The 27,027-nt window shown below is 41.1% G+C and overlaps 1 long non-coding RNA gene across 2 annotated transcripts in view; it reads right to left on the bottom strand.

Annotated features, from left to right (window-relative positions):
* LOC124849821 overlaps positions 1-27,027 on the bottom strand; it is a 137,671-nt gene that overhangs the window by 86,465 nt on the left and 24,179 nt on the right. For both annotated transcript variants that reach the window (XR_007030395.1, XR_007030396.1), the window contains exons 8-11: positions 23,150-23,326; positions 13,702-13,816; positions 2,351-2,598; positions 1,267-1,412 (exon numbers count right to left, since the gene is read on the bottom strand). This is a non-coding gene — a long non-coding RNA (uncharacterized LOC124849821). The remainder of the gene's footprint in view (positions 1-1,266; positions 1,413-2,350; positions 2,599-13,701; positions 13,817-23,149; positions 23,327-27,027) is intronic.

Below are 27,027 nucleotides of genomic sequence, written 5' to 3'. Positions count from 1 at the left end.
CGCAGTCAGAGCTCCAATGAGATGCTGGCTTTCAGCACTGGTGGCACTTTTCCACCCAAAGTAAATTCCCTGTGCATGAGGAAATTTGAGTTCATGGTGAAAAAAAAAAAGTTGTAGGAAAACCCAGTTCTATAGAGAAAAATGTCTGTAAAAATGATCTGTGTGTAATGTGGAACACACCAACTGAATTCGTCGAATGGGAAAGTATTTCACTATGTGTGTGACACTTGTTAGTTCTGCCTTTCCATGTTAATCCACTTGGCAGTAGAATGAAAACATTGTAAAACAGAGAGAGGGGAGATAAAGAAAGGGGTGGAGGAGCGGAGGAGTGGAGGTGGAGAGAGATGCCTTTAGCCTGCTGCTCTGCCATTCAGGGACATGACCACCCGCCGGGCCAGTCAAGGCTGAAGCCTTGCATCATGTCAGACATGCAGATCACTGGCTGAGTCATCTGGTCTTTTGGGGACAGGACAGATGGACAGATACAAAAACGTGCGAGTGCTCACACACACGCACGCAAATGTGCCTGGGTACTTTTAATGAAGGTTGTTCAGAGTCTTTGTTTGATTTTCCTTTCACCTATTTAAACTTCACTTTTGCAGCATAAAATGTAAATGGAATGTGTCAAAATGTAATTAATATGCGTGACTCATCAAATCTCTTACAGGTAGGACGAGTTTAACATTCTGGAAAAAAAGACCACGGGTCGAAATTAAGTCAATCTGTGCACACGGAATGTTGAGTGATGTGCACTGCCCTTGACAAATTGATACAAATGCATACAGAAAAAGTGAAATACATGCAGACAAAAAAATATACCATGTGTATATAAGGAAATCAGAAATCACAACAATGTACAATCACTATAAGGGATAATATACATACAGCTGCCAAGGTAAAGGGAAACACAGCTAAATGGGAAACATGATTTCAGACAATCGCGCACACGGCATTAGGGAGATTTATATGAATATATGAAAATGAGTCATGAACTTGAGCTGTAATATTTATTAGATATCAACCCAGTGTAACACCTATAGGTGATTGTGTTCCCTAATTCCATTATTAAAACAACAAATGAAGAAATGTCTTTCGGAAGAATGATCCAGTGACGTGCTAAGGAGCATTGAAGCTGTTCCGGGGGATCCTGGTGACCCAACACCTTACTATGCCTATTTTATGTTCTTTTTTTCTTCTGTCACACATCTATGAGGGGTACATACTTGTGTGGGTGTGTCTGAGAGAGAGGGAGAGGTGGTTTGTTACCTGTGATCTGGTTTTCTTGTTGAGGAAGAGACGACAAAGCTGTTTTTTGAACTTCTTGTGTTCCTTAACATGACGTAGCTGTCAATCAACACCTGCCGGAGCCACACTAGCCGCTCCCCATCCAGCACCTCACACGTGTCCTGATCCTGCGAGCGGGGGTTGCAATCTTAGCGTGCAAATTACATTTTCAAAAAAGTCCTTCGAACGCTTGTTCCTGATTAAGAGGAAGGTGAAATGATGTAATGTTTACACAACAAATGATTGCTACTGGGTCACATCTCTTCTCTTTTGATCAAAGAGCGATTTCCCTCCCTGCATCCATGCACAATCATCATGCTCAGCAGCACGAGGTATGACAGGCATTTTAATCTGCCCTCTGCAACTAATATCAAATGGTAATGCAGGGCGCCTCCTCCCACTAACTGTGAATGTGTAGAAGACATAGCATGCAGTCAGTGTTCGGCATCATTTCAGTCAGTAATCTATAACCAAAGCATTGTTTGCTGTATAGTGCACACGTGTTTATTCATCATCGAGCTGCTTACAGACTGCTCCACTGGGACCCCATATTTCTCCCGGTTGGCCTACTGCTCATGGATGAGAGGAATCTGAGCTTCTGTCTTGGCCAAATCTCCCTGTAGATACTCCCAGAGCTTCAGGCTCTCATCAGGCTCAACCAGCGTCTGGATGGGGCGGCTCACACTTGTACTGAAGGGACACGGAGTGGGTCGCCTGCCTTCATCCGACAACACGACCCAGACACTCTATTTTTGTTTGCGATAAGTCTAAGGGGAGCAGCCGTTAATTAGAAAATATATTTGAAGTTTTTTTTCTTCTTCTCCTATTTAAACAAACAGGATGCTAATTAGCTGCTAAGGCTGTCACCTTTTCATTATAAACCACTGCTTATCAAGATCGTACACAAAAAAGAATGTTTGGCATCCTAAGCTTTCAAATACTGATGATTAGAAATTATATTATTGTGCATTCATCTCCTAAACATCAAGAGCAAGCTCTCCTAAAGTAATGCCTCTATCCCCTTGGTACTTTGACTATTAAGGAACCACATGCACACAGACCTCACCTGAAAAAGCTCAATGACAACAGTTGTCATTTGAGCTGTGGAATCCGTGGTCAACCATCACATGACGTTACATTCTGGACACGGGTGTCATTTCCCATCTGCGTTGTCTTGTAAGTGTTTTAAGGCAGGCGCCAGCTGCTGAGTGAACTTGGTTTGCCGCTCACTGCAGTGCTGCGCCAAGGGAACGGTGAACAGTGCAGCATGACAGTCTGGTGCAGCTCTCTCTACCTCAACACTATTGGCTTTTTCTGAGGACGTGGAAAGAGAACAGACATGACAAAAGAGGAAGATCAGTGTCCACAGTGCCAAAACAACAGCTTAAAGGTAAAGATATACAAAAAAAACCCCACTTAATTAAGGAATTTAAAGAATCAGAGCACCTAGTTTATTAGGTACACCTTGCCAAAATCAATTCAGTTTAATACAAAATTCTGTCAATGAATCCAACCTTCATGAAGTTTTGTTGAAATGGTTTGAGAGAGTTGATGATTCGGCTGTATGATCATTTCGGAGGCTGCAGCCTGTGGTGCTGTTATTATGTTAGTGAGGTTAGGCTAAATAGCATACCACAACCTACATCCTACAAATTGATCACTCAGTTGAATAAACACCTCACAGCACACTTCCAGTAAAATAACTATGCATTGTATTCTTCATACAGGTGAGATTAATGAAATAAAATGAAATCGTAAGTTTTAATAGGTGTTCTTCATAAGCAGGCATGTTACGTGTAAAAGTATACGTGAATACGCTGCTTTCTCAAACAAAAATAGAGACCAGTGCAGTCTTGGATGTGAAATCTAATTGAATCTTGGTTCTCAAGGCATCTTAAGATCCCGAGTGTAGATGTTGTGACTTTTTCAGTACCAGAGGCCTTTTGGAGCAATTCACCTACTGCGTGAGAGGGTTTTGTAGATGGAAATTTTAGAAATCTAATTTAAGAGGAACCACGCAATAAACACAACCACCTGTGCAAGCCCTCAATCGTGTATAATAGCATGAATACCAGGGGGAAAAAAGGACGGGGAGCAATACATTGCAAACTTCATTTGTGCAATGGGAGAAATCAGATCAGGTTTATAGATGGAGGAGAACTATTGACATGGATGGGGAATCCAAAGTGCTGAGATAGGCTACTGAGTGTACACACAAAGAACAATGTTGACACTACAGCGATTTGCATGGCAATGTCTTTGACCAATCCATAAGGGCAATAATGCATACTTGCACTGTGGATGTACAGCGTGCGTGCGTGCGTGCGTGGTGCCCAGCTTAATGTTTGAAGAGCTTATGTGAGTGGACTTCACTGCATAGATTCCACTGAGGTCACAAGGACAATGTTGTTTGCTTTAGCCCCGCCGTCACCTCTCTGCCTAACTCATCTGTTTCTTTTTCACTTTTCATCACCGGCTCTCACTTCCTCTCCTCGCTGAATCATTAAGGCGGCTGCATGCTTCAGAGCACAGCTCAAAACATCAGACAGAGTCGGAGTGCGCTGAACACTGGAGTCATACAAATATTTTTGTAATGCCCTGAGAATGAAATCCATGGACATGGACACTGCGCCAATACACTGTAGCTGAAACGGGCCCACGACTGCTGCAGAGTGACTACAGGCAGGGCTCTGAGAGAAAGAAAAAAAAAGACACTATTCTGTTCATTCTTCACACATCTATGTCTTCATTCATTTTGACGGCTCAACTGCGTTCCACGAATAGCTCTGCATACAAAACGATGCAAGTGTTCTTTTCTCATTTGAATTCGTATCACTCTCCGCCTTTTTGAATCAAAACTCACGCTGCATGTGCTCAACAGCAAACACTGAATGGACAACAGTGGAGCTGATGCTTCAGAGTTTACTGGCTGATTTTGATTCTGACAAAATGCATTCTGTGAAATCATTTTTTTAAACTAAGATTTGTATTTTTTTTTGCACAAAATGGCTGAAACATCATCAATAATAAACAGTCAAACTCAGTAGGTGCTCTGTAATCTACTGTTTAAGTGCTTTTATTACATAAATAAACATATTTTCAATGACACTAAAAAGATGAAGCCAGAACATGGACTAAAGTGAATATTGTGCAGATCAAGAGCTTGACGACTCTACCTCTGACAACCTCTGCATTTAGCTAGTGTGGATGTCATGAAAAATTTGGTTGCATTTCATCTTATGCCTGCAAAATAATTCATTCCACTAAAATAATGTAAGACAATCCCATCTAGCATTTTATGCAATCCCCATTCTCAACGTCTAGTGTCATTTTCTGACAGACATTACAATAACAAGAGTGCGGCAGGGAAAATAAGAGAGGGAGAGGAAAGAACATGAGAGCGAATGTCAAATGTTTTATGGGTTTGGGATTTACTGCACACCGCCTGTGTATATTTGAACCGATGGAGGAAAAATGGGAACTGGTGGTTCTCCTCTGTTTGTACAGAAGAACAGTTAAAGGCAGCATTTGTTAATCTGTCAGGTCTTCCCCTGGCCAAGGTCTTAGACCTTCATAACAGTGGCCACTGCAGTCTTTCATCTCCTCGTCGGGCTCAGAAAGACAGAAATGCAAAAAGAACAAAAATGCGATTATTTTTGGCTCTAAGGAAATGCCACTGTAATTCATAAAACAGTCAGGCAATACACAATGATCTCTCTCACACACACACACACACACACACACACACACACACACACACACACACACACACACACACACACGTCTTCTTTCAAGGTAGCTGGCAAACCTCTGTAAATGTTGTTTAAGAAGCTTGGATTGTGGCACGACAGTGGAGCACTCGTGAAACAAGTACATACTCAATACTCAAAGCACAATTGTAGATGTGCAATACACCACGTCTTCTTTCCTGGCCCAAACGTTTCCTCTGAGTTTCATTAAGGCAAAGCAGTGTGAACCAAGAGCCCCTGCTGTCTGTCAAACGTACAGCACACAGCATGGTGGTGTACGTATCCGCTCTCTCTCCCACACAGGCACATCTGCTTCCTTGGCTAAAATGGATATGCGGATGGACAGATGAGAAATGAGACGGGAGATAAAGAGAAAGTGGCATTAAGAAGGGGGTAATGCTCGGGTTTGAAGATGAGGGGGATAAAGAGGCGAGGATCAGCGGAGGGAAAAACCGGCCTGCTGAGGTTCCAGAGGTCACAGAGTGAATATTTCAGAGGGAAAAGAACGAAAAACCCGACTGGGGAGACTGAAGATGAGATTGCCTCAATCCAGCCTCATGAATTTTTCTGACTATATTTTCAAAATTCGGCACTTCAACCTCATTTTAACTTTTTGTGATTTTTGTGGGGTGCATTTACTTGCTCTCTTAAAATTCACCAGATTGTATCAGAATGTTCATGATTGAACGTCTACTCCTATTCACTCACAGTAGAAAATAGATGTTTGACTTGCGTGTCTGTAATAAAAAAACAAATTCTAAAAGGGACTAAGCTCAAATGCAACATAAATATTTGATGCCAACAGAGGTAGAAGGAATAACAATATTCTAATCAACAGAATCAGTCTAACCTTTCTTATATTTGACTAATATTAAGTACTTACTTCTCAGTAAATGTGGCACATAATAAGTTTTACAACGCACAATTTGTACAAAAGTGCTTTCCTGAAATTTCCCAAACAATACTTAAATGACAGTTGTGAAAAGGAGGGAAGATTGAAAGGAGCGAAGGATGAGAGGGAAATAAGCCGTGTTCAGACCTGGTATAAACATAGTTCGTCTGTTCACACCTAGCGTCCTGAATGCATCTCCTGTAACCACGTCAATTCTGTTCACAAAGACATAATTATGTTGTAAAAAAACAAAAATCATCATGTGGTGGACCATGTTCATATTGTGGCCGTGGCCAGTGTAAACATACTTTTGGTCGGTTATGAAACGGTAGCGGGTCAGAGGACGTCAGCTGAGTAGGCGTTCCTTCAATGTAGGCCACGGTACACAGCTAGAAGAATTTGGCCACATGCAAATGTGTTCTGAATGATCAGATCTCAAATGCGTCATTGCTCGTTCTCTCCTGTACTCATCACTGTCCACTTGTGACCGGGTAACTCATAAGGGTAAAACCAGGTCTGAACGGACGGGGTCAGTGATACCTGTACAGAGATGTGGTTTTTAAAACCAGTGGAAAAAAAGAACAAGGTAAAAGTTGTCATATTTGTTGCTTTCAATGACTTTTGAAAAATCATCTGAATCAAACTCAACGTTTAGAGAAGGCAGAGAAGGGATCACTGTGATGATTTGTTAAATATGTCTTCTCAACATACCAATAACTGTGATAGCAGTCTGCCATTGTTACATTTGTCCAAGTTTTTTCTTTTCTTTTTGCCTTCTGGCTGCAATTATATTACAAAAAAAATCCCGAACAAATTCCTGACAGTCACATTGCGGGATATTCTTTTTTAGATTCAAGGTTTATAAAAGTCATGAAAGAATGTTACGATCCCTGAGTGATTCTACTGAAATAGTTTTTGACAGTTATGAGCTAGATTTTTTTTCTTCTAATGGAGACCTTTCAGATCCCAACATGAAAGCTAGTGAAGACATTTTTTTTGTTATAATTGAGGGTTTTGTTTCTAGAAACTGGAGTCTGGAGGAAACTGTCTTAATGTGATGATCAGACATGTGACAAATATATCTGCACGCTTGAGTCAAACTCCCAAGCCTTTTCTGCTAAGTTACATTTTGATTTGCATGATAAAAGGCATTGTTCATCAAAACACTGTAACTAAAGACTGGGAGCTTGGATCCAGAAAGTAAATTCCTTTTTTTTTTCCGTTTGTGTTCTGGGCTTGCTTTTATCCAGCAGCCAGCCAGAGGAGCCTGCTGTGGAGCTGCACACTGTGAATCTCTAGTGAGGAAAGTTCCTGAACAACAACAACAGAAAAACATGTCTTCCGAGTTATTTTCTTACTCTAACAGCGCGGATGTGGTGAATGGGTCAAGGAGCCATTAAGACTCTGAGAAGGTGATTGAAGAGTTGAGCTGGCTTCAGACAGATCAGGGAGAACTGGTCCTGTGGACACAGAAAAAAACCCCACTGTACGCCCATGCATCACACACAAGCACTTGCCCCATTGACATTAATATTAACCTCAACTGGATCAATATTTTCCTTCTTTTTTTTGCTTTGAGTCAGACAGGACTATTCAAACGAGTCTCAGCTTTCTTTTTTTCTACACCAGAAAAACGCAACGTACTGTAAAATCCAAAACTGCAGCTTCTATCTCTGACAACATCATTGATTTTTGTGACATCAAGATTCATCAGGTTCCCTCTTCTCCGAGCTGATATTGTTCCATCAAGGCTCGCCTGTCCAGAACACTGAACACCAAGCTGAGTTAATATGTTCTGATCTGTGCCATAACTTGTCTCTTTAATGCGGGTTACAGTCAACCTGTGTATAGCATGAGTCACATGTCAGACCTGATTTATACCCAACGACAGTCTAGACAGGATGGCTCTGTGATCTATAATGCCCTTAAAATGTTACCGTGTAGGTGAGTTCTTTACTTACACAATATTTTCCGTATATGTATCTAAGAACTGTGAGCATTTTTGTTGGGGTGTCTGTGTGTTCAGAAGTGTTTGACAAGGACAAATGGCCACTCTCCTCTGCTATCATGCTCGATACAAGGTGTTGCCCTGTCTGCATGGGACCCGCAATGTGACTCAGACCTTGGAAATGCAACAAAGCTGGAGAATCACTCGGGGAAGATGGATGACTTTGTTCAGACTTTAAAAATATGAAATTCTTCCCTTTGTATATGTGTTTGTGTCTGAGAAAGAATAATACTGGTGCAACTCCCCTGTCTGAAATAAATGTCAGTGCAAGATAAATAAAGATCTCTCCACATGCCTTTATTGCCTATTGTTGTTTTGTATTCCTTATGCAAAACCTTCCTGCTGCGGAGACTATGTATATGATAATGTGTCAGCATGTCTGGAATTATATCAGCTCTTCAAAATACAACATTAACACGTGCTGTGTAAGCTTGTGTGTGTGTAAGCCCTCTGCCGCATCTGTCTATCCAATCAGCTCAAAAACCCGAGGCCAAATGGTTTATTATTTTCCTGGACGCAAACTTTTCCTGGAGGAAAATGTTCCAAACTGATATCTGGGAAGATGTCCACTTCTCTTTTCATCTCAGTCTGGCATCTCCTGGATATTATGAAATGTCTCATTAAATTTGGGCCTTTTTTTCGGGTAGAAAATAACATGTAATTGACAGTTAAATGAGACTCCTTCAGCATTCGTATGATTTCCTTTCAAATGCAAGGTCATGCGTCAAAGCTAATTAAGCTTTACAATAATTATAGGACACCAAGTACGGGTTTACAGTAACACTGCTTACGTTAACTCTTCCAGAAACAATAGTTGTTATGGGTTTTTGTTTAATGAACCTTGGTCTGTTGACCATGATTTATCCTTCTTTGACAGAGTTCACACATTCTGCCTCAAAATGTTACAATGCTTTCATCAAACTTACTGCGGCTAAATAACATGGGATGGATGGGAAACTGCTGCTTTGGAAAAATTACTTGGTCCAAACAAGGAAGGGTAAAGAAGAAATGTCTCACGGTGGGGAGACAAATCACTGCTGATAATGATGAAATGTAATTTAGAATAGAAATAGCAAAGGGAGGAAGTTGGGAAAAAATTGTAAAACATACTGTGTGTTTTTGGAAATTCTGGTAAGTCTGCTTAGTGGCCACATACTACAGCGGCACACTATAGAAAAACAAATGCATGCAACATGCTCTTTCCACACATTAATACAATCTGAACATACTTCTACGGTCCCCTAACCTAGCTGGACTAAAAAAGAAGGGTCTCTCTAATGCTGAGCCACCAGGATGCTGATGACGTGCTGTCCTCTGTCTGTGTGTGGCTCACCGCTTGCTCCCGGGGCTTAAACACAGTAAGGCAAAGGAAAGAGAGCCAACTCATTAGATATAGCTGTAGACTTAGTTGGCTAAACCTCTTACAGTCCTCCCGGAGTGGCACAGAAAAGACACGAAATCCTTAATGACGCTAAGAAAACGTATTATCTGCATTATCCTGATTTTTCTGGACGGCATTCCAAACAGCTGGTAGAGCCCTCGTTCTTGGCCCAAATCTGAGGCACTGCTCTCCAGTGTCATTCCTCAGAACAGTCAGATTCTTCACTCGAGCGTGGTCATTATATCCAGGCAATACGCACGCGCCCGCCCGCCCGCCCGCCCGCCCACCCACCCACCCACCCACCCACACACACACACACACACACACACACACACACACACACACACACACACACACACACACACACACACACACACACACACACACACACACACACACACACACACACACACACACACACACACACACACACACACACGGTTCTGATGGTGAGCCTTCTGGTGGCCCTCAAGCTCCACGTCCCCATAACAACAGGAAAACCAAGTAGTGTCACCGCTGTGCATCACTTGCTATCGAAGTGCAGGCAACCAGTGTGGAATATGCATCGCTTCAGTCAATTTTTCGAGATGAAGAGACACCTCAGAGAGAGCTGAGCTGTAACTAACATAAGAATCACCCCTTTCATCTCCTGTTGGTGGGTAAGAATGAAAAAAAAAAACTGACTTTAACTTTAACTGACTTGTTTTGTGCTTTTTGCACCAGTTTTGGAACCACCAACCAACTTTGATACCAAAATGTTACATAGAATACACAAAATACATTGAAGAAAATAACAACCAGAGGATGACAAAGAAAATAAAAGAAATAAAATGTTAAACCAAAATATGTGTGACAGGGTATTTGTTTGGCCCGTTTACCATATTAGCCACAGGTTGTGGTGAGCAGGACACTGAATGTCAAATGTTGTTATCCATCAAACAGCAAGACTTCACAGATCAGATGAAAGAGGTCAGTGAGAGACATCTCATCAGCTGGACCTACACTGTAAGAGTGTGAGTACAACATGGGAGTCTGACAGCGCTGCATCTTTTCTTCCTCCCTTCCATTCCTCCAGCGTCCCTTCTTCTCCATTTCCCCCTCCGGCATCTAATTGTAGTGCTGCAGTTTAGAGGGGCGCTCGTTACATAGGGATATTAGACTCCTAACATCTCAAAATACAACGAGAATGCCTCATTACCTCAATCTCTGGTTTGAATTACTGCAGATTTGGCCTCATCCAGACAGCATCAAAACACAATACACAACCAACACTTCTCTATTGAGATTGTGGGACCAGAGAGCACGTTCCCACCGAGGTCCAATATGCATCACCGACTCCTCCTGTACAAGTTTGTCTCTATACAGCATACATTACTCCTCTCTCTCTCTCTCTCTCTTCCTCTGAACATAATTCCTGGGGAGAGTAATTTTGCTCTCACTCAAAATTCCAGATCCAAGCGCCAATCTACGGATTTTATGGCTTTCATGGGGATAAGGCACAGTGTGCAGAATAAGGCTCCGGGAGGAATTTTGTTGGTGAAGAAAGAAGGGCGACTTTTCGGTGGCAGTTCAGATCTCTTTTGCAGATTCATTCTCTCTCTCTCTCTCTCTCTCTCTCTCTCTCTCTCTCTCTCTCTCGGTCTGTGTACCTAGAAACGCAGAGACACACTGCCAGGTTTTTGACTTTGGGCTGCACAGATCTTGACATTGGCTTGATGTCGGCGTGATCTTAAATCCTTGGAGAGAGCTTGCAGTGGCAATCCCTGCCAATGAGCATTAAGTTTTCATTAGGCATGCTCAACCTGCCGCAGCTCCAGTTGCCCCCTGGCAACCCATCCCAAGGCTTTTATATTGTTTTTGAACTGCAGGCCAACCGCAAACCATGCGTGGAAGCTTTACAGTGCTTATGTGTGTGTGCAGCCATGTACTGTATCTATATGTGTTAATGTGTCTGTCATCTACACTATATTTACCAGCGGTAAATACATATTGCTCCCTGATGAACCATTAAATAAGTACAGATAAAAAGACAAACATATTCACACGCATACAACTCAAACATACATTCTTGAACACACACACACACACACACACACACACACACACACACACACACACACACACACACACACACACACACACACCCACACACACACACACCTTTCCCTCGGGTCATAACTGAGTGCTGTGCTAAAAGTCAGCACTGCATCCATCTTTCCGTTTTATGACCTCTGTGGGGTCTGACACCAGATTCCCCCCAAAACAGCCTATGCATCACGGCTTGGACCGCGGCCAAGCTGCCTCCACTGCAGCAATTATTTCCAACACAGGCCTGAAAATGCAGATGACAGAATGATGATACCTCAGCAGCCAGAAAAACCCTGGACAGGGGCGAGTGAACGAGAGACCGAATGAAAGAGATAATTGGAATAGAGCAGGCGGGGAAGAGACCACGGCAAGCGCCAGAGCAAGAATGTAAATAGATGGAGGGGATGATATAAATATTGTGTGAAACAGAGTAATGGAGGTAACAGTGAAGGGCGAGTGCAACTCTATCCGGTTTGTGTTCCTACTTGTATATGAACCTCCAGCTGTGCTCGGGAACACAGCAGAGCAAGGTCAGAGAGGTTGCACACATGGCTTGAAAAATACCTAACCTACTGTACATACAGTTCAGTGCAAGATGACTTGACTTGAATTCATCAGCTCTCCTGTATCTTGTGCTCTGGAATCTGCTGGGATTGAATCTGTGTTGAATGTGGCCATTTTTTACAGCACCTGCACTCCCAACTTGACAACTTTAATGATAAATGCTTAACGAAATATACTTAATTTATAATAAAGTGTGGTCGTCATGAAAAGAGCTTACCTTGTGTATACACTTGTCTCTTATTTTATAAAGCCATTGTGTTCAGCACACTAAAACCAATACCCCTCATTAGGCACACGTCTTCACAGTAAACTAGACTTAATCAACTTGTCCCACTTGTTTATTGAGCACAAGAACACAAAGACACTGCCTCACACACGCCTATGATTTGCCACACTTAAGAGGACTTCATCTGAACGTTATGTTAATTTTCATGGTCATGATGGCAAAAACAATTATGAGACAAAATTATTTTGAACATTAATGTTTCCATGGAAGATTAACTTTACTTTGTTTCCCCCCTTGTTGCCCTTTTAATGTTCATAGCGGCACACAAATTCTAATGAAAGCCACTTTAACAGAAACACAGTTTTCTCCTGATGCACACTTGGAGATCCAGTGGACGAATTCAATTTCTGACCAGAAGTTAAATGATTTCCTCATCATATAGGCTACATTTGCCCTCAAGTCTAGATGCAACAAAAAACAATAATCCAAACAGTGAAAACGTGTGTGCACGTGTGGCTTCAAAAACCATGTAGGTTCTTGTACCACCAACTGCAGTGAAGAAAAACTGTATAATTGGAAATGTTTGACACACTAGGCACTGCAATAAACCATTACAAAAACAATCATTTTTTCCCCTCATCTGTATGTACAATCTTATTCAACAAACGTCTCAAAGGGTATCACTGTTTAATTCATGGGGAGATATTAGGCAAAAAGCCTGCCGGCATTAGCTGTGTTTGTGCTTCCACTTGACCTTAGACTGGAGCTCTTCCTGGGTTATGAACATTCACGGCATGAATGGTTGGGCAGATTTGCATCAACTCGCTCACAGAGACAAACGTATACGGGAAAATACACTTTTCACTCGTTCATGGGGATCTAATTTCCAGGTGCGAGCGTCCAGAGCCCCGAGCTTAGAGGCCTTGTGTACATGCAAGTATGAGCTCTCGGCTGACACTTGCATTGTGCTGTCAGACAACACTGTGACCTTCGTGTGATGAGGGAGTTAGTGAATGAGTAGAGGAAGTTTGCCTATTTTAATAATAATAATATTAATACTGTTCATGTGTTTGGTCTTGTCACCCACTCTCCTGTACTCAGATCTGCCTTGTGTTGTTCAAATCCCCTGTGCAGAAAAGTTTTGTGATGACAGCAGGGAAGAGAAGGAGTGTCGTCTGCCACCGTGTCCCTTTTGATACATCCACTGGGAGGAAGTCAGACATTTCCTTTTCATATCAATAACCCAAGTGATATAAGGATAAAGTTAAACATACACAGCTAATGTTCTAGTATTAAATATGATCTACAACATAACCTACTAATAAAGTTACCTTTTATAATGTTCATGCATGATTGCATGTATAAAGATTGTGACCTTGCCACTGATGCTTAAAACACAAGGAAGCATGGAGAATGCGACAAACACCCAAGGGACAGGTGTGTCAAATAAGACTAAAGCATTTCACACCTGATCATTGGGATGTTGTATGCAGTTGAAGAGTCCCCTACCGTGCGTTGCTGTGTTGTTTGAAGTCTCTGTCGGTCCAGGCCTCCTTACCAGCTCCCCCTAAACGTGGAACATCTGGCCACAGGCCAACACCAGCTGCTTGAGTGTCTGAGTCACCTGGGAGGGGAAGTAAATGGGGACAAGATATTAGAAGGTCAAGGAAGAGAAGATCTGGTTCAGAGCATAAATAGTAATTGCTCTAGCTCAGCTCTGTTTACAGTATTATGATTTCACCAAACTGCTGTTGATTACAGTACATTGACGTGCATATAAAGGAGCCACAAAGCCAATGAAAAGCAGGTGCTTCGGAGCAAAAACTGTGCCTGGCTTCTTTCTTAACGGAGCGATGTGCTTTCAAGTTGAAAGTAGTTTTTCGAAGGGCAGACCAGAGCTTTGATTTATTGCCAACACCTGATTGGCCCTGACCCAATGGCTAGGGTACAGGCCCGACTGGGCTCCATCGCCGAGTTGAAGTGCCTCCGGCTTGATCTAGATGGGATTTATGTTATTCTTTTTTTCCCCCCTAAACAGGAGCATATGAAACAACTCATTGCAATAACATCATCAATCTGCCTCCGCCGCATTACCAGAACTACATGTTTCGTTTAGGAGCTTGGCAGCTTGCTGTGAGTTTAAATGCAAGTAGTTAAAAGAAGGTGAAGGAAAGGGGAAAAAGTGGTAACAGGAGATTTGACTTGATCCTCATAAATGAGAAGAGATCAACATTTACACGTTTTCATTTTCAACACTGACAAAATCTGAGGATGTTTTAATGTTGACAGAGGAAAAGTCGTGCCCGTCAAATCTGCGGAATGCATTATATATAAATATATATATATATATATTTTTTTAGCAAACTAATGATGAGGAAATAAGGTTATGATAATCACCCAATGACAACTAAGACATGCAAAATAAAAATAGCAAGAGAGTCAATAAGAAGCCACTGTGTGGTGGAAGCAACCGGGATGGTATATAGAAATATTACATATCTATCTGCAGACTACTAAACTGAAGTTATTCAAAGAAAAAAAGTAAGAAACAATATAAAACACAAGCAAAGCAGGTTCAGCAAAAATAAACATCCCAATGCTGTTTGTTAAAAGTAAAAAGCTCTAGTTGCTCACACATGCACATATCTTATCTAAGTGTTAACTTCTAGTCTAATGGTCAGTTTTGGTATGTCATCATCCTTTGTTCCCACAAGTCTCATGCAATCAAGTTAAACAGATGTCTATTGTCTATTGAATTATATTACCCTATTACCACTGAAGACATTATTATTTCACTCAAAGCCTGAAACAGTACCCACTGTGTACAGTATCATGACCCTCAGAAAAAAATAAATGCTGAGCTGTGCAGTACTATCTGAGAGAGAATCATTGCCTGGGGCTTAATAAATCATCAGAGGGTGCTTCTCAGTTACATCCTCAACAGCAGAGAGCAAAGAAGTATGTGTTTTTATATATATATAAGTATATATATATATATATATATATATATATATATAAATAAAAGTATATATATATATATAAGTATATAAGTATATATATATATATATATATATATATATATATAAGTATTCAAGCTCCACAGTCAAACACAGCAGTATACATATATTGTATATTTTATTCTTCACAGGAGACATGCGACTGTTATCCCTGTGGTCAGCTATGAGGTCCCTATGGTCTGGACCTCAGTTATTTTTCCCTCTCATGCTGAGGTTTTGCTGTGTGTGTGTGTGTGTGTGCGTGCGTGCGTGCGTGCGTGCGTGCGTGCGTGCGTGCGTGCGTGGTTATGAACAATGTTTCTGTCACAAAATAGTCGGAGGGAACAACAACAGCCAACTAGCGCTGAGTGACATTTTAGTGTCGACAAAATTGTCCTTTTTTGGGGGGAAAACCAAAATATGGTCACCTTGGCAATTGTCTGACATCAAGATTAATGTTAGCTCTGCAATGTGGTACAACAGAGTAACTATGTGTTGCCCCATCAGTTGCTGTATGAGTTGCTTCCAGCACCGAAGATTAACTGAGATTGAGTAGGTTAAATAGGTCACCTAGGGCTGCTGTCTTTTTTTTTAACCCATTTATGTCCATAACAGAAACATCACAGCAGGCTTATAAACCGAACTTCATTTAGCAAAAAACTCTGAAAATAGGTAACACCATGAGTTTCGGAGGCTCAAGGCTTAAATTACATGTATTTTCTCATTACAAACCTGAGTACATGAATAAAAAATATAGAGTTCATAACATTACATTCATGAATACCTCCTCTCTTAGGCAGGCAAAGTTTGTAAGTCAAGGAACGTCTACATGAAGATAAAAGAACAAGCAAACTTCTACATGAAGACCATGAAGTGTGTCCACTGATCTCAACCATCAACAGAAATAAGTCATAACTTGAAGTGGACAATCATTACCCTTAAAAAAGCCATAAAAACATAGTTTTCTCTTTATGAAATGGCTTAGCTGTGAACATGACATGCATGTTAATTAACAAGTATGTCAACCATTTACTAATATTAGTTAGTACCTTAATTAACATGTAAACCCTTAATAAATGTTAACAAGATATGTGTTATTATTGTAAAAAAAACTAATGTTAATAGCATCTTTGTAAACTTTTAACGTTAAATGTATAAATTAATACCTTAGTTAACATGAGCACCATTTATAAATGAATACTAGACACATCAATTAACTTTTAATAAACTGTCAATGCTTATTACTGCATTAACTAATGTTAACTAACAACCCTTATTTTAAAGGGTTACCAATGATCAGAATGTAAAAGAATGATCTCCATTATTTCTGCGAATCAAATTCGATTCATGTTCACTGATCTTCTGATTAAGTTAAGTTGTCCAGATGTTTTTCAAGCTTCACCACTCCACAGAGACATTTTATCATATAAACCACATGGATATTTACAAGTGATAATACATTTCAAAGTCAACTTTTTGCTCATGTGTGGATGACTCTAAACATAGTTTTAAAGGTATTGTTAGACAAAGGCACAGTATCTGCAAAGACAGTTCTCATTTGGTAGTAGACTTGAAATGGTCTTTAAATATTGCCGCCAGCTCAGGTTCTGTTCTCAGGATGTGCTGGTGTTCTAAAGAAATGCTATCAAGCAGACTTTAATTCAGTTGATTTGAATGCATTATCAATCAAAAGGGTAACAACCATATCTGTGTACTATTAAATCTCCCCTACTGTTGTTTTTGTTGTGCATCCGGATGGAGATAATAATGTTAAATACAGTCTGAGCTCTCACTATTTTTATACTTCAGAAAATTTGTGTGTGTGTTACCAGAGGCAAGGCAGCAACAGCTGTATTTAATAGTGACCAAGCCGCCAAGGCCACAGCTGGACTGAAGCCACAGATGGAGAACACTGCTGTTGAGGAATCGGGGTTAGGTTTGGTTTGGCCTGGCTAAGTCTGGTTTAGTCTGGGTAGGCACAACCTTTGGAAACCAGAGCAGCTCTGGTCTGCGGGCTGACCTGGTTCACAGAGGGCAGGCGAGAGTCAGTCTTTCTTTGGCCTTTCAAACAACCATCAGCAAATTCCACTCATTGAATAATGAGTAAACAGAAAACACATTCAATTATTGTGTAATGCGAGTAAAAGCATTTTAGTTTTTTTCATTGTTCCCAAATGTGGCGGTCTGGCTTTAATATTCTATTAAAGGGTAAAGTTAAAGTGTCTTATTGTCCGCTGGTGTGAAAAGACCCCTGCTTATACTGATATTACTTCATCTCATTCTTTATTCACATTTTAAACAGTTCACAAGCAAAAGTGTGACCTGTGTTGGCGGTCGAGCAGGCTTTTGAGCCATCAAACTATGAACTACACCTCGGACCATCCTGGGCATCGCATTGCAACTTTGAAAATAATCGACAGTTAATTATTCTAAATAGCTTGTTATAGTTGGGTATAGTCTAGGTAGTGTTGAACAGATCAGGGACATTTCAAGGAGAAACTTGTTGATGTGAATATAAAAATACCAAAGAATTTATTCAAAGCCAGGAGGAAAATGTTAATATGCAGCAGGCATGGCAGCCAGAACTGGATATAAAACAAAATGGAGTGGTTAAAAAGCTTTAGGGTGGGACGCCACATGGTAGCTAAATTGATGGAATCTAGAAAGTCAAACATTATATTGAAATTATTTGCACCTTCACCTAATACCACTATTCTTTAACTTTAGTATATTCTAATAGCAATTGCACACACACACACACACACACACACACACACAGGTCACTTTTGGGGAAATTGCATTCCCTTTCGACTATTATTAATTTCCTGGAGACTTACCCTAACAACTGTTTGCCCAAGCCTAACCCTTACCCTGACCTAACCCAACTTCAACTCAATAACCCCACTAGTCCTCTCCAACACACACACACACACTATTTATTGTGATGTAGATTTGCATGTGGCGAATACAGTAAGCCTGTCAAACGTCAAGGCTCGTGGTCTGAAATGTTCTATGTCAAGTTTACACTAATCACCATAGTAGCCATGGCAACCAATATTTATTGACACTGGGGTTACTGACAATTTATTTGCATCTACTAAAAACATTGCCTTGACACAAGCCAGAGTAAACTGGGATCATCTTTCAGTATTATCATGACTTGTGTAACTTAAGAGTCTTTTGTGAACGTATCCCATGTTGGTGTGATTCTACTGACGATCTGCTTACCTGTATCCCTGAGTTTTGCAAACCTGCTCTCTACGAATGAAGAGTGGATGTGAATGTTTATGAACTAGTTACCTACTAATGCTCGTTTGCCTTCTGTCATTAATTTTCTTCATTCCCTTCCAGACATGAGGCTGATAAAAATATATCAATGGTGTCTGTGTTTGTTCTTGGCAGACAAAGAAAACAATTTGTCTGTTGTCTCTATGCTTTCCGTGATACCTTTAGTTTGTGTTTTACTATAGCAAACCACATAATGTGGATATTGTCAACCATAATTTCTGTTATCAGATGTCAAGCGAAAAAAAAAAGGATTTGATTCAGGGTCTCAAAATGATTAATTGGTTAGCTGACCCAACACAGTCAGGGTTGACCTCTGAATCACACAGGACACAAGCAGAGGTGTTACCACTCGAATGCTGTGATGAAGGCATGAATGAAGAGGTGAGTTCAAGCGGTTCATTGTTTTTTACCTCATCTTCGTCTGGCCTGCTATCTCGGACCAGGACAGGATCTTGCCCTCTGGTGTAACTTCGCAGTGACCATTATAAGCTCCAGATTAATAAAGCTGTACACCGAATCCACCCTCTCCTCTGTGGTGTTTGATGGGCGAATGGAGAATGGAGAATTTAGAATGAGCAAAAATTAAAGCATGGTTTGGGGGGAAGGGGTAGAGATGTAATTGGACAAATAGAGAATCAGAGAGTATGAGTGAGTGTTAGGGATGAAACTACGGAGAATAAAAAGACAATGTAAAAAAAAAAAAAGAGCCTTTACTCAGGAGAGTAGTGTTTATATCTATGAGTGAATACATAAAGTTGGTTGAGCGTGAGAAAGAGGCTTGCAGTGAATGCAGCACACACTGGGAAGCTGAGACACACCTCGGGGCTCTCAGAAAGCTCAGAAATCAACGGAGGGTGGATAATCTACACACCAAGACTATTGTGGGAAAAGTGCTTTTGCTCTCTGAGTATTAAAGTGATAGACTGGGCAGTTCTCTATGGTCCATTTGGGAGGGGAGGTGAACTTTGGGTGTAGATGGGCCATTATAAACTTCAGAGACAATAGGCATTCAATAATTTATAGCCAGGTATCTTCAAGTACAACAGATCGAGGGAGAGGGAGAGAGGGAGAGTGGGAGGGTGTAAGTGATGTAAGTGTGACAGCACCTCCAGACTCTTTACTAATGCACAAATCCTATGAACCATTTTCTTACGCGTATGCACATGGGGGAAAAAAAACAACGATAAGCTGAATCAAGGAAGCGATTAAATAGATCAAAAGCACACATCTAAAGCAGGTATGCATACACACACACTCACACACACAAATATGCATAGAAGCGGAAGGGGAGTATTGATTTGACTAATTTCAATGTGCTGAGTCGCTATGAAACACCTGCCCCAGACACAAGCGCAGCTGTTTGTCTTGGCAACAACATCGAAACCCTGCAACCCCCCCTGACCCCAATCCATCATCCACACACTGCACACGCAAGCTGCCAGCAGACCCCTTTCCCAAGACCGTTAGTGATGTGTCAGATGACTGGGGGAGGTACAGGGATGAGTGTGAATCCCTGGAGGGGGGGTCAGGTCTTCACCTTCATGACTTTACTGAAAATCTGCATCTACACACACAGCCACACACACACAGTGATGTCAGACAAACATGCACACACGTGAATATATAAACACACACAAACCCATACAGTATGGTACATCCACACACATGCATGCCACACAGGAAACGCATCCATCTTTTATCATGTTGTTCAGATAAGAAGCCAAGTGACCTCTTGTCATTGCAGCTCTGCATGACAATGTAAGGGCGTTTCTCACATCATGCTCCAGTGGGAGAGACCAAAGGCCCCAGCACAGATAATTTACACGTGTGCACGCACGCACGCACGCACGCACGCACACGCACACGCACACGCGCACACACACACACACACACACACACACACACAGATGTGTGCACTTTAGGATCATTTATCTGGCAGCCATCAACTAACAACACATTTAATGTCAATTTTATGGACACACACATGCGTGTGGACAGCCAGTCTAGACGCAACACTAATTTGATGCACTTTGGTTTCAAGCGATAGACAGCAACCATTAGTCCATGTGGAGGAGCTGCAACATCTCAGTGCTGTGTGCTCTATGGGCGTGTGTGCCATACAGGGCTTTGGGGATTATTTTTTGCGGCTTATTAAATATGTTACGTTACCAATCTATCAGTTAGAAAACTATTGTTAAACTTGTACTTTGCTACTTTTCTTACAATGTTTTAGGAGACAACGTTTCTATTAAAGTAATGGCCACTAGACCTGATTGTGCTGCACTAAAGGAGCACTCATTACAACACGGTGTAGGCTTTGAAAGGGGTGACATCATGCATTACTGAACTGCATTGTGGTTCCAATGATTCGCTTTGCTTGCTCTGCTTATAAGTTGAGAAAAATACATTTTCAGGTGACAGCGCAGGCACCAGCCAATCAAACTGTGTTACTGTAATGCTGACAAAGGCCCTGTCTGGCATGTGCTGATGTGGCTGTGGAGTTTACTTCCCTGTGCTTGGCTTTAGCATTGCATGGATAGCTAGCATGGCACATTAGCACAAAAGATGGCTTGTGTCCCAAGCAGGAAACTGATTATATTGTTGCGTCACACGCGCCCATACTTGTGAGTGCATTGTAATTTCATCTTTACTGTCACGGGGAGTCAGGTGGTCTAATGTTAAGGCACATACCATTCAATTCCTAGCCAGGGGAACGCCTGTTGCGTGTCTGTATGTCAACTGTCAAATTAAGGTGTCTTAAAGTTAACTTTCGAAAAGACACTGGCATACATGACAAACTGCTGCATATCTAAATCAACAATTAGTTTAAAACACACAAAATCGTATCAATTAATCAACAAATTGTTGTTTATTGTTCATGCAAATATATGCATGACAAGGAATAAGGCTGACTCCTGTCCTGTCTGACAAGTGTTTACAGCAACCCATTGTTAATTGAAAAATGACACCCCAAAATTGACAAAGTACCCGTTACTGAATGTGTGTGAACTAGCATAACCGAGGAGATATTTCATCCTGGCTTACTGGAGAAGCCACTGAATCAGAAGGAAGAAAGAGGATAGATTCTCAGCCACGGCGCATTTATCTCTATTACCTCCAGCAGCACCAAACATCTAAATTCTGATGAGAGCCTCGGGATTTTACACCAGTTATCACATCAACCTCTCATATCAAAGGTGCATTTTTTTCAACAGCGTGAACAGAACGGAGGACATGGTCTTCAAGCCTGCTCTTAACGAAAAATCTGCAGACGAAACGTTATTTACTCGCTAAAATTCTCCGTGATGTGCACTTGAGTCCGTCCAGCTTGTACTCTCACTGACCGAACACTTGACCACCTCAAAAAATCAAGCGCATAACAAGACAGTGACTTTGAACTAGAACTAAATCCCATTGAAGCCATTGATCTTTTATCTGCAAGTGTGACCTGTTGTAGGACTACAACTATAGAGCAGACACCAAAGGTTAAAAATTGTGTTGCATCGCAAGTACGATCACGGTCATTTAAAGGGGGACAAACATTACCACAGTGCATTCACATAAAACAAAATTACAATAAATATAGATGGAGCTGCAGAGTTGAGTGTTTGTCATGCATATCACGTACACATTCATCTACATGAACCTCATTGCAGCAACCTTAACACCTCAGCGCTAACCATTATGTTTAATTTCCAGCTAATTGCACATTGCCCTTGGCCCACTGAGAGCTCACCGTCTTGTTTAACACTTTACGGTGTGTTTTCAATACTTCCTGCTTTAATAAGACGTGACGCTTAGGGCCACTGTTCAGCGTGTTTTCCTGTGATGATGTGTGGAAGTCTAGCACCGCATACACAATCGCTTACATTCATATTGTTTCACGCACATTGAGACACAAATGCATAGTTAACTTTACTCAGCCATAACTTTGACATCATTTGTATCAGTGTTGTCACTGATTTAATCCAATTTTAGTCGTAATCTATTTTAGTCTAAGTTAACTTATTTGGGTTTGGTTTGTCTTTTGTTCAGACCTAAGAGGAACAGGTGTTTATCCACAATGTTGGCTTCTATCCCAATAAATTTTGAAATCTGTACAAGAATACACAAAGACCATCTGTATTTTCATCTATGTATTGTTTTTGTATTTAAGCACACAGCCAAAAGCTTGTATTATCAAGCCATCATATCTTTTTATTCTTGAAATTTATTTTCAAGTTGTTTTAGTTATTATTGGTAAATAATGTCTTGAACATTTTTGATTTAACATGCTTTCAATAATATTATTTATGCTATGAGACCCTTGCACTCCAGTGTTATAAGACACTATCCATCAGTCTGTAAAGAAACTATTTTCACACTCTTGAACATCCTTTACTCTACAACAGAACCTGATTTGAATTGGCTGCAGTAGTTTATTATGCTAATCTAAAATGCTGGTGGTTGTAGATTGTTTTAATGGCTTTTGGTTCAGTTTAATACCAAATATCACTCAACACCATCAGTTTGAGGGAAGAAGCTTCCATATGAGCTCTGACAACTTTTAACAATCTAGTACTAGTACTGACCCCCTCCAGGCCCAGAAGGTCACTGGAGGCCATATAGACATGAGAAAGAATACACTTAACAGGAAAAAGGTGTCATTGTCCTTTAAAGATAAACAGCACTACCTGTTGCAATCATTGAGCCAGGTGGTGTTTTGACGTCAAGGATGCCTGTGCCAACAAAGTGCAGAATCTTTAGGCAGCGTTGCAATGAATCTTCAGAAGGCAGCGGATCACCTCTGGCCCCTGGCGCCCACCAAAGCATGGCAAGACCCTCTGCTGACCCTCCTCCCAACAGGCAAGCTGCTAGTCATATGGGCAACAGAAAATGATACAAAGCTGTTATGCAGAGATGGGTTAAGATAAAGACAAGTATGAATACGATTTTAAAAAGCATCACTGCTCAGCATGGCATAATGCAGATAAATCTATGTAAAGTAGCTACAGGTTGGTCATACAGATGGAGCAGAGGGGAGTCAAGGCAAAGTGGAATAGATGTGAAGGAAAAGAAATGTAATGTGCCTGTATATGATAAAAACTGAGAAAGTACTGTACAGTCTGAAGACTCAATGTATTCAAGGTCACATCTCATGGATTTGTTAAGGAGGAAATCTGCATTCAAGTGCATCTTCAGCCAAAGTCCACAGAGACACTTGGTCAACGGAGGCAGGGGTGGAGAGGTGATGTGAAATAAATGAATAGAATGGGGAAATAAAATGGGAAAAAGCAACCGGAGATTAAGGTAAAACGTGTTAAATGCCATGGCAATTTGTGAGGGGTGGTGGTGAATGGAGCTGCATCATAACCCTGCAATCAATTGATTCAAGCCTTTTTTTGCCCAAGTGAAAACCAATGTCTTTTGACATCTTAATTCAAACTATATGTTGGTTGTTTGATGTGAAAGGGGCATCTTTAATTCACACTGAGCAATCCCGAATTAGACTTTTTTAGTTCATGTAATTAAGCTGTACAAGATTGCCAGTTCAAAAAGAACCACACGGAACCAAAGCAATGTCATGGAAACAAAAGGACAATAAGAGGACAAATAAAACAGACAATGCATTCCTGGGAGAGACATGAAAGCCAGAAGCAAAAAAATCTAACATTCAGATAGTGTTTCAATTAATTTCAGGAGTTTTATCACAAGTTGCAGACGCAGCAAGAAAACAAGAGCTGAAGTGGATGGAGCTTGTAGAGTTGAGAATATGGACTCGCTGATATGTCTATGAAAGGCTCATATTGGCCGATTTAACAGGCCAAACTGTAAATCAGTCGTGCTCTAGTTGGAATGTGTGCTCATGGTTTGTGTGAGAGGGCAATTCAACTCAAGCAGGTCTCTGAACCCTCGAACCAAAGGCATCAATTAGGACAAAAATTCAAGATTTAGTCCAGGATCCAGCCTTTGGAGAATACCTGATAGAAATACAGATGGTGAAGAGACAAAGAGAGAGACAAAACAAAAGATACAGCAGAGGAGAGAGAAAAGACGTGGGAGCCGAGAGACTGATAAATAATGAGAATGTTACACTGACTGAGACATACAACAAAAGTAAATAAAGAGTAAAGGAGAAAGAGCGGCACAAAAAGTCAAGGACTCTTTCAAACAGATGAGTACCTCAGCATTTTAGAGCCCAGTCTCCAGCTGTCACAAAATGTCTGAGTGCACGAAAACAAAAAGTGCCTGTCACAGTGGCGAACCGCCATCCACACAGGCTGAAGGATAAAAGTCAGAAAATGATCAGTCGTTGGTATAATTGCATCCACTGAAGTTGTTTATCGGCGGCCTGGCGATTCTCAGAGTCCTTTTCGCACTTTGTACTTCCCTGGATGGAGACGGGCCCGTCTCTCTTCCCTGGAGAGAGACGGGCATCGGGTGAAGCAATGGCCACACCGGGTAAACTGGAAAGGCATGTGACCTCTGAAAGTTGCAAGAGTCATACTTTCCCAAATACATCTAAAAAAAATAGTAGAATTATCCCTTTACAGTTAGTAGAATAATAGTAGCATTATCCCCTTACAGTTACACAACATCAGTGGTTGGCAATATTCGCACCATGGGCAAAACTTGCCCACCAGCAGTAAGATCTGGCTTGCCAGATAATTTTGATAGTATAATATACTACATAATTTTGATATGTTTTGCAATATTGGACTAGACACACATTCTTTGGTGTGTGATCTCCGTCACGGCACCAACAAATATAGAATAACTTTCCCTTTAGCAGTTTTGTCTATAGAGTAAAAGCACAAGTGCGTTTTTTGATGCAATGCTTTATTTCAAGATGAATTACAGAGCTGAAAAGTTGTGAACTTCAGTCTGAAGATTGTGTTGCAGTATTTTGTTGGCCTGTGTGAGAAGGGGTCACTAATGCCAAGGAATAATTCTGAAGTATAGGCTATGTCAAATAACTATGAGGACAATTAGCTTATTACTAATAAGTCAGTACATTCTTAAAATTACAATACACATTTATTACTCACAATATGAAATGAAGAGAGATTTGTGATTAAGAGAATTTCATGACTCAAATAGACCATAAGTGGGCCTATCCATTGCCTCTTTTCATTTTTGAGTGATCTTTTTATCCGTTCTCTGTGTAACATGATGTGTGGACAAGTACAGTTCCGCACCTGACTTGGAACCTCGGAACTTGCAGCATGGAAGTTGTGCTAGCAAGGAGGCTAGAACCCATAGGTGCTAGTGTCTGTAGCACATCTCTTACTCGCTGCACATCACCACCTGCTGTTTACTGTTACATCTGCATCTCCCACACATCAGTGAAGCAGTTCATTAAGGAGACTGTAACGGTCTGTTGCAAAATTCCAGGTGCATCTTAAAATCAATTTATTAAAATTATTGTTTGATTTTGTGCTGGCCTGATATCCACTGGCTTTGGAAATTTTTTTTCCCTTGGCCAAACCTTCTTGCCGACCCCTGCTCTACATGCTTACACACTGTAATTGCAAACTAGTGGATGACCTTTTGCCCGCATATTTTTCTTCACATACCAAACAGTTTATGTCCCCTGTTCTGTCTAGCTAGATGCGACATAAGCACAGGACTGAAACTTTTTTTATATGTTGAAGCTTGGTGGCATCTCACCCCCAAAAAAGAAAAGAGAACAAAAAGGAATATAAATGTGTGTCTCTACATGAGACACAAACACAGCATAGTTTGCATCTGCAAGCAAAACAATTACCAGGCAAGCAAAGCAGTAAATGGCCCTTTAGATCACACAAAGGCAAAGCACCATTGGTTAAGATATTCACAAAATCCAAAGTCAGTATGATTAGCGAGGGCAGACTTGTCTCTGGATAAAGGAAGCTTATTAAGCTGGTGATCTAAGTCCAAGATGAGCATCCTGCTGCCTCCCACCACACAGCTTAAGCCTTTTGATGGGTTGCTTCTATGTGGGCAAGTGGTTGGTGTGGTTGGCTGACAAGTGTTGTGGTGGGATTGAAGAGTCACTGAGGCATACAACACAGTATGTCAGCTGTTCTAGAAACCTCACATACACAAAATAAAGAACCTGTTAGAAATGTCTTCAACATATCTTGTTGCATTAGAGAGGTCTCCTCAGGGTCAGCCCTCACTGCTCCCTTCGGCTGATCACCGGTTCCTAGTAGCTACCACGACACACTGCTGCTGCTCTTCTGGTTTTACCTCCCAGCCTGCTGTGGTCATGTGACAGACACTTATCGTCACACATCTTCCCATGTGGGCATTCCACTCTTGTCATTCTCCATTTACACTGCTGAGACAATTATCGTTGTCATGGTCACCATCCTCATCATTTGTTTTTGTAATCTTTTCCATTATCCGTCACCATGGTGGGGAGTCACCATGGTCATTGGGCTGTTGTGCTGGTCTCCACTGTCTTTTTTCCTTTCCTTTCTGTTGGATTTTATGTGATTCCACGGGATTATTAAAAATAAGCAATTACTGCTGAGAGGTGGCGCTATCTACGGCCCGGGTAGAAGAAAATAGTTTTCTCTCTTTGAAC

Source organism: Scophthalmus maximus, chromosome 2, assembly GCF_022379125.1.
Source record: "Scophthalmus maximus strain ysfricsl-2021 chromosome 2, ASM2237912v1, whole genome shotgun sequence".
In the NCBI taxonomy this organism is placed as follows: Eukaryota; Metazoa; Chordata; class Actinopteri; order Pleuronectiformes; family Scophthalmidae; genus Scophthalmus; species Scophthalmus maximus.
This window is presented reverse-complemented; position numbering and strand designations above follow the sequence as displayed.